We start from the raw sequence: 10,393 nt of genomic DNA on the forward strand, positions 1-10,393 counted from the left end.
TACGTATCCAGACTTTCGAAGAAATTGCACAATTTCAATTTGATACTTATGAAGTGTTTTAGTTTCTCCTATTTACTTCCATCATTTCACATTTAACACAAATATAAAAAATATCTTATAAACAAAGGCATGTTACTTTTTTTTTAAAATAAAATAAAAACATAAATATGAATATACGGTCATACAAAAATGCACAGTGGAAAGAAAGTTTGTGTTCTGCGTCGCAATTACATATTTATTAATTAACATGAAAAAATACTTACTTTTTGAAGGCATTTTGAAAATGATAAATATATTCTAAAGTCTTAGTTCCCTACAATGCCGACTGAAAGCGATAGATCACTACTAACTACGGAGAGAAAGCTTATCCTACAAGCTGTCAAAACATCGCGGATTAAGATGGTTTTATTCTTTTTTGAAAAAAATAATATACTTATAACATTAAAAACTTGACTGCAGTTGTCTGACTTTAAAAACCTTTTACCTCCCTGTCTTTTCCTAAATAATAATTTGAATATTTTACCTAAAATAAAAAAAAATATTGTTTCTATAAGCAAAGCAGTGTATTCATAGTTCCATTAATTTTTAATCAAAACATCATAATTACTTTAATGAGTTTTTAAAATGAACAGCACAAATACTTTATTAAAACAAACTCAGAAAACTAAAATTATCATCTAAAAATCCTTCTTATGCCTTCCATATGATAATAGTGCAAATTTAAAACCAAGTTTCCCGCAGCTCTGTTATTTTTCAGATTAAATGAAAACCAAGAATGAGTATTGTTGTAAATAATTTATTAATGACACAAATGAAACACATGAAATTTGGGAGATCCTATGACTTTCTACAATTTGTATCTACACCTTTTATGGATCTCCCAAAACTTAAAATAACATCATGACAATACTCAAAAAACACAAATATATCAAACATTTAAGCTGAAAAATAAGGTGGCAACAAACAATAGGCCACCAAAAATCCAACTACATTGGATTTTCTGCCACCTGAGGGAAACAACTCACGTACATGGACAACATAGGAGAAAAACCTTAATAACCTTAACATATATGTTTAAGAAAAGATTATCGCTCTGTATACCTGAATAATAAATGATGGCCAGCAACCCCTCTAACTTACCACATTTTAATTGCATTTATATAAATCATGATAAATGATAAACAATATTTCTAGTGCAAAGGTTTAAAATATTTGTATTCATGTAATAAAACAACATATCAGCAACGGTTAACTACAATCAATTAATTCCATTGCAAACAGTAAATTAGACTATACAAATGCTTTGCAGAAAACATTCCAAATGCCTGAGTCCTTTATTTCATGCTCCAATTTGTTATTTACTCTCTAATCATCCATTGCATATGACTGAAAGTAACTCAGTGGTTATAAATGTAAAAACTTCATCTGAACCATCTAAATCTGACCTAAGGACAACCTACATGAACATGTCAGACATAATCTGACCCATTTACAGCTTATCCGGGGACAACTTACATGAACATGTCAGACATAATCTGACCCATTTACAGCTTATCTGGGGAAAACCTACATGAACATGACCAACATAATCTGACCCATTGAAAGCTTATCTGGGTACAACCTACATGAACATGACCGACATAATCTGACCCATTTACAGCTTATCCAGGGAAAACCTGAGATATACATAAAATATACTACAATCACTACATTCTAACCACAGAAAGGAAAATTACATATGTATGCATAAAACATATTATTATCAATAATATTACATTATGCAATATATGAAACATGTTCTGCCCAAACTTATGTCATTTGATCTCAAAATGAATTTTGTCTTTTAAAGGCAATAAGTTTATGTTGTGATATACCGGTATATATTTTCAATTTCAATGCAAATCTCAAATGCTAGTAAATATATGTATATTTCAGAAACAAAAATGTCACACATGGATAGGATGTTTGTATCTCTCTCTTGGACCAGTAGAGGAGTTTAGATCATAGGGAGTAGTAATAGTTTTTATTTACAAATGCTCAGAGAACACTAAATTTAACATTTGCTCATAGTTCCCTTTCTAAGGAAGAAATTCTTCTAAATCATATGTCAGTTTTGAATATTTTTAATATCCCAAAGAACCAAGATGAATTTGAACTACCAGGTACGATATATATTGGATTCTGAAACTTCAGAAGAATCCTTACAAACAAAGACACATAGCGGGTTCCAGTAAATGTTCAACCAAGCCTCTTTCTTTACTCCTCACTAAAATATTAACAGTAGTGAAGGAGAAACTTCAAGAGTACTGTGCAACAATATACTAGTATTGAAGAAGTGGTGTAAATAAGATGTGGATACTTAAAATTCCAACGAATTGTTGGACAATTTAAAATCACAAGCTTTTACCAAATTCAACAGCTTAAAACTTAGGACTTTTCAACTTGATATACAACCATTCCCTACGATAAATTTTTGTCCAGGCTTTTAAACATCGTTTACAGCTGCTTTTTCAATAATAATGGAACTCGTAAATTTACTTACCATGTCATTGGTCATTTGCAAAACTATTTTATTGAAAACCATTTTGATTGTACACAAATGGTACTCTGAAGATAACATCAAAAAGATGCCCGAGTTTCTGATTGACAATATCTATGTTGTTTTGGCAGACCAGGTCTTCCAACAATCTATTGGTATTCCCATTGTGCCCTGTTATTCGCAGACCTATTTTTGCATTCATATGAAGCAGAATTTATGTAAAATCTTATGCGAGAAAAGAAGAAAAACTTGCTTTTGCGCTCAACTCGACATTTATATATATCGACAACGCATTGTCAAGTAATAATTTCCATTCTTATGTCGATACGATATATCCTGGTGAGCTTAAGATAAAAAAATACCTCAGAATCTGACACACCAGTTCCATATTTGGATATTTGTCTTGAAAAAGACATTAATGGCAATCTAATAACGAGGTTTTATGATAAACTTGGTGACATTAACTTTTCTATCGTCAACTTCCCTTACTTATGCAGCAATATGCCTTCCTCACCTGAATACGGAGTTTAGATATCATAGTTGATTACATACGCAAGAGAATGCTCTACGTATGAACAATTTCTAAAACGAGATAAATTGTTGGCAAACAAGTTGATGAAACAAGAATATCAGCAGTCTCTCTAACGTTATCATTTCGTAAGTTCTATGGTCGATACAATGGCTTTGTCAGCAAACTGAATCAAATGCTGACTGACGTTTTTCATACTAATTGTTAGCCCATTATTTATACACTGAATACACTGGCGACGAATTTTCCCGTTATTTCCAAATCATAACAAGGAGCACACGGCGGATGTGACCGGTTTGCAGGGGACGCTAACTCCTCCATGTCACCTGGTCCCATCTCTAATGTTTTCGAGGTCTGTGTTTGCTCTGTTCCTGTTTTGTATTATTTTGTGGACTTTTGATAATAAACACTGTTCATTATCTTCATATGTTTCATGGAAAGTGTCATTTGCAATGAATAAATTTATGCCCGTGACATTTGACCTTAAAATCGGTGGGGTATTTTACAGCCGAAGGGAATTGTACTTCATTACAAAACCTGAAAAGCATTTGAAAAAAGTTTCCGGAAATAAAATTGTTTTACAAAGGTAAAATGCAAACATTTATGACCTTGACCTATATGTAAGAATAAGGAGTTTCTTTTAACCATAGGGATTTGTGATGTAAAATATTGCAAAAGCTCTCAGATTTTTTGACAGATATTACCTGGAGACAAATTGTTACATACAGAAAGAGTGACCAACAGACGGACACACCAAATTTAATATTCCCCACTTTTAGAGAAAGTGGGAGTCAAAAATATATACTTTATAAATTTTTAAAAAATCACATGCATGACATATCTGTGCACGTTCATTTGTCTGATATTGAGAAAAAGGATAGATAATAATTCACAAACAGCAAAATTGATTTTCATAGAGTTTATTAATTTCCTGTTAATGCATTTTTCCCAATAATACAAATGACAATGAAAACATAATTGCCACAAAAGCTTTTTACAATCGATGTTAATTGTATTTTTTTTAATTTCGTTTCTTGAACATGCTTTCACCAAGCTAACGGATTTTTGAAGCATGCCATAGCTTCAGCAATATGCTGTTTGAGTGAGACATATAATCCTGCAAAAAGAAAAACAAGATGTGTTTGTGAAACACTGATGCCCACGTAAGGCACCTTATGGCGAGAATTGAAATTTCTCAAATGCAAGGTAAACTCCAAGGTCAAGGTCATAAGATCATAATTGTTGGTACCCAATGGAATGTCTTCTCAATGTCAAGTAATGTACCTGTGAAATATATGGAAAGCCCTAGTACTAACGATTCAAGATTATGGTCAAGGTTGAAGTTTATAAAAGTGGGTCAAACTCTAAGGTCAAGGTCAAAAGGTAAAAGATTTATATACCCAACAAAAGGTCTGGTCAAAAGGAATATGCCTGTGAAATATGAAAGCCCTAGTTTAACGGTTCAAAAGTTAAGGTCAAGGTTAAAGTTTTTTTTTAAAATGTGTCAATCTCTAAGGTAAAGATCAAAAGCTCAAATTCTTTTATACCCAATGAAAGATCTTGTCACAGTAAATATACAGGTGAAGAATGAAAGCCCTAGCACCAACTATTCAAAAGTTATGGCTATGGTGAAAGTATGGGAAAATTTAGTCAAAGTGGGTCAAACTGCAAGATCAAGGTAACGAGGTTAAATTTGGTGGCACAAAAAGAATTTTAGGGCTTGTTACGAGGAATACAGCTGTGAAATATGAAAGCCATAACCCCATCTACTAAAAAATTATGTACAAGGTTAACGTTTTCGCGGACCAAACAAACAAACAGACAGATGGACAAGGCAAATCTTCGATTACGGAGGCACAAACTTCAGTATTTCAGTAATGGGTGGCACTGTATCTCTCCGGTCCTTCAATATCTTTTTTCGAAGAGCTACAGTTCTGCAGCTAGTGTTTTCTTCTTTTCATGTTTAAGATATTGGACACATTCTGCTTCATATGAATAATAGTAATAGGTTTGCTAATAACGGGGCGCAATTGGTAACAATTGGAATTGTAATAGATTGTTGGAAGACCTGGTCTCCAAAAACCACATAGAAATTGTCAGTCAGAAACTCAAGCATCTTTTTAATGTAAACTTCTGAGTACTTGTGTGTACAATCAGAATGTTTTTTAACAAAATAATTTTTCAAATGACCAATCACAAGGTAAGTAAATTTACGAGTTCCATTTTTATTAAAAAAGTGGCTGTCCATGATATAAAAAAGTCTGGACCTTAATTTATCGTGTGGAATGCTTCTTTATAAAGTTGAAAAGTCGTAAGTTCTAATTTAAAGCCATTGATTTTGGTAAAACCTTGTGATTTCAAGTTGTCCAAAAGTTTCTTGGAATTTTTAAGTATCCACATCTGATTTACACCACCTCTAGAATTTATTGTTGCACAGTACTCTTGAAGTTTCTCCTTCACTACTGTTCATATCTTAGTGAGGATTAAAGAAAGAGGCTTGGTTGAGAAATTACCGGAACCTGCTAATGTAGGTATCTTTGTTTGTAAGAAATGTTATGAAGTTCGGAATCCTATATATATTATGGTAATTTAAATTCATTTTGGTTCTTTGGGATATTTTTAAAACCAATTATGATTTTGAAGAATTTCTTTCTTAAAAAGTGAACTATGAGTATAAGCTAGATTACCACTTGTAGAATTAAATCCAAGTTCTAAATACAATTAACATAATGAGCCTTACAAACAAAGACAAAGTTGTTACCTGCTTTGTCAGCAAGGACCAGTATGCACTGATCATGTAATATATCTAAATGCGTTGTGATTGATTGAATCTATGTACAAATGATTTTAAATGCTAGGCCATGGTTCCTGAGCAAGGTAACCTACACTGTTTTCCTGGAACAACCAAAGTTCCCATTGTTCAGTGAAGTACCAACGTTCTTTCACCCTTATTCAGAATTACGTCGCCCCGGTGCCTCACCACAATTCCTCTAGACTGCTCCCTTTCCACTATTGCGTTAACCTTTGCTGTCTCATGTGTATTCCTTTAATAGGGGCTCTATAGCCTCGCACCTTCAGCTTATTTCTATGCGTTCACAGCGGTTGATCTGTAAGAAAAGGCCTGTCAGCTATCGGCGTCTCGTGTGAAATACTTGGCTTATTCTACCTATCACAAGGGGCGATCAACTTATTGGAAGAGTTGAAAGAGTCTACTGAGTATTTTCCAATACCCGTTCAGATTTCGAGATGGTAGGTATAGCGATATACGCTACCCATTACACTATTAAAAATCATAGCTTTGCTGTGAAGAAGATTATAAATCTCTATGTAAAAGTCTATTTCTTTGTACAATTTTGGACACCTGTTTTATCTCCGCCCTACTTCAGTGATCATCATTTCAATTTGAACATTTTTAATCATTTAGACACATTTTAATTAGAAGTACCGGTATGTAATGAAGTTTGGACATTATTAAGATTTTGACACGTTCGTGATCATCTCTCCGTTAAAGAGGTCAAAGCTTTCTGTCAAAAGCATAAATCCCCTTCAACCAAAGATGCTTTATTGCAAGTTTCATTGAGTTTGGTTGAAACTGGCTCTGTTGTTCTTGAGAAGATGTAAAAAATGTAGTGTTCAGACTACATAGGAAAAGAAGATCTTGACACTTTGTCAGAATGAATTAGATGTATGATAAAATCATGCATTAATCGACTGAGGGGCAATATGAAAACCATCTATTCTTCTGTATTCAATAATTCAGAAATGAAAAAAATTAGATAAATTACACGATCAGTACCTACTGGTCCCTGCTGACAAAGCAGGTAACTACATTGTATTTGCAAGGCTCATTCTATAAAATATATTTTAGAGGAACTTGGATTAAATTCAACTAGTTGTAAACCAACTTATACACATAGCTCCCTCTCTAAGGAGGAAATTCTTTAAAATCATGTCAGTTTAAATATTTTTAATATTCCAAAAAACCTTACGGAATTTGAATTACCATATCTAAATTGAATCCCCAAACTTCTTAAAAATCCTTACAATCAAACATATACGAGGGCTGTTCAGTAAATAATGTCCTGAACTCTTTGACATACAACACAGATATCATATGAAATTAAGCTTGACTCTCTCTCATGATCGAATCTTTAATGAATTGATTTCAGTTTATGTGACCACTTTTCATCTCTTTATTGTAAGAAGCTGGAAAACAAGGGCTATTCGAGACACTGCATTAAAAATGAATGGTTATAAATCAGTAAACATGAGTGAAATTCACGCTTCGTTTAAGTTGTTGTAAAACCTGATAAGAATCCCAAAGAAATATTCACTGAAATTTGTGAAATTTACAGCAATCAATGCATGTTTGATAAACATTTGAGCAGGTGGATTTCAATGAACAATAATGATATAATGGGCATCAAAAATGCGTACCGTCCTTGGCGACAAAGACTTAAGACAACCAATGCTCTGTTTGCCCAAAATTCAACAAATTATCTCTTATGATACCGGTATTTGATTGACTTTAAAAGATATAGCAAATTTAAAAGGCATCAATTAGGGGGTAGTTCACACTATTTTAAAGAAATATTTGACAGTAAAAAAGCTAAGCACTCAATGGTCACCTTATGTTTTGAAAAATGAGTGAAAATGACAGCGTGTCCGAATATCAAAACTATTAAATTTTTTTTAAAATCAGAAATTGTTGTTATCCACGTTTGTCTGAAATTCAAACAGATAATGAAACTTGAATATATTGCTTTATTACCCATTAAAATATTTTTACAATAAGATGCACTTGACAAAAACGGAAAGGGTCTAAAAAGAGCAAAGAATTGCAATGGAATAAAGACAGTTCTATATGCCATTTTCTTAAATATTAATGGTCTTGTTGTTCAAATTTTTATTCGGGAAGGCAGTTCAATTTCTGGAGGAGTTTAGAGAGCACATTTTTTTTTTAAAAAAAAATCGAAAGGTTTCTGGAAGGATGGAACTAGAATCAGGAATCCAGTACATTAAAATTCTTTATGACAGCGTCCAAACCCACACGTCATAAAGAGTATATGAGTTTTTGGGAAAAACAGAAAGGTAATATTTTATCACACAATAATATTCGCCAGATCTACTACCCTTTGACTTGGTTCATTTTCCAAACTTGAGAAAAAAAACCTTTCAGAAAGAAGAAACAAGTCCAGGAAATCATAGGATCTACCATAATCCAGTATACGAAGGGTCATACTCAAAAATGAGTTCTAAAAACAATTAGAAACTGGATAAAAATGTGACGGACATGTGTTTTAATTCAAAGATAATGAAGTTAAACCATAAAGACTAATTCATTGAAAAGCGTCTTTTGCTTCTTTCCGAGCACTAAGGACATTTACTGAACAGCCCTCGTACAGCGGGTTCCAATAAATGTTCCACCAAGCCTCTTTCATTACTCCTCACTAAGATATAAAAAGAAGGGATGGAGGAACTTGAAGAGTACTGTGCAACAAAATATTCAGGAAGTGGTTTAAATCAGTCGTGGATACTTAACAATTTCAAGAAACTTTTAGAATATTTGAAAACATAAAATTTTACCAAACTCAACCACATATAAACTTATATGACTTTTCAACTTCACATACAACTATTCCGCATGATAAATTGAAGTCTAGTCTTTCTGACATCATTGACAGCTGCTTTTTGCAATAAAAATGGAACTCGTAAATTAACTTACCTTGTCGTTGGTCATTTGCAAAATATCTTTGTGTTAAAACAATCTGATTGTACACACAAGTACTCTGAAGTTGATACCGTATTAAAAAGATGCTTGTGTTTCTGATTGACAATTTGTAATATTTGGAGACAAATTTTTCGAATAATCTAATGGAAATCACATAGGTACCAATTGCACCCCGTTATAAGCAGGCCTATTTTTGTATTCATATAATTCATAAATCATTATAAAAAGGTTTATTACATACTTAGTAATAAATACAGGATTTTTGCATATGCGATATGCCTGACGTCACAATAGCCGTATCAGCCCTGCAGGGCTGATACAGATCAATATCACACCCCTAGTAAATTAAACCACAAAAACAGTACTTGTGATCATACACAATTTTTTGGTGAGTTCATTTTCTCTTGATTTTAACTTTTTGAAAATAAGAATAATCTAATTTACAAATAATAGATTATTTTCAAATTATGGATCGAGTGCTTTGAAATAGAAACAAACCCCAAACCGTATGAAACAATAGACCATGTACATGTATGTAAAAAGTCCATGCATGATTATTTACTTATTTTCCTCTCAACTTAATGTGTGCTGTATTTTATTACTAAGTATGTAATTAACATAATAATAATACCTTTTTCCACTTCAAATCCCGTATCAGCCCTCGACTAATATCAGCGCTCGGGCCTTCGGCCCTCTGGCTGATATTGGTGTCTCGGGCTGATACAGGATGTGTTATGGAAAAGGGTATGTATTATTCTCTATACTAAGTATGTAATAAACATAATATAATACATACCCTTTTCCACATCACATCCTGTATCAGCCCTCGACCAATATCAGCGCTCGGGCCTTCGGCCCTATGGCTGATATTGGTGTCTCGGGCTCATACAGGATGTGATATGGAAAAGGGTATGTATTATTCTCTATGTAATAAACGGGACGTCTTTATCTTTTCAATCGTCAACTTCCCTTACTTGTGCAGCAATATACCCTTGTTACCTGAATAAAGGGTTTAAATCTCAAGGTTGATTCGATACAGAAGAGTATATTTCGACATACGAACAATTTCTAAAACGGGATAAGTTATTGACAAACAAGTTAATGAAGCAACAATATCAACAGTCTTGTTTAATTCATCATTTCGTAAGTTTTAATGGTCGAAACCATGACCTTGTCAGCAAAAACTATTTATCATTAAGTCAATTGCTGACCGAGTTTTTCATACTGATTGTTATGACATTTTTTATGCACTGAGTTGATATTTCCGTTTTTTTTTTCCGAACATGACAAGGAGCAAAAGGACGGTGTGACCGTTTCGCTGGGATGCTCATTCCTCAATGTCACCTGACCTCACCTCTGATTTTTTGGAGGTCCGTGTTTTGTTTGCTACAATCTTGTATTGTTAAATGAACTTTTGAGCTTGAATACTTTTCGTTATCTCCATATATTTTATACGAGTCACAGACATGTATGCCTGTCACTTTTTGGTAAGAAAGCTCACGTTAAACTTTGGCTCAGATGATGTACTGTGAAGAGTTATTTCGTGTTTCCCATTAACCTTGTATTTAATATGATGAAAGTACAAAATTATCAA

This window comes from Saccostrea cucullata, unplaced genomic scaffold (assembly GCF_032062105.1).
Source record: "Saccostrea cucullata isolate Sc308-1 unplaced genomic scaffold, CSIRO_AGI_Scuc_v1 ctg503, whole genome shotgun sequence".
Classification (NCBI taxonomy): Eukaryota; Metazoa; Mollusca; class Bivalvia; order Ostreida; family Ostreidae; genus Saccostrea; species Saccostrea cuccullata.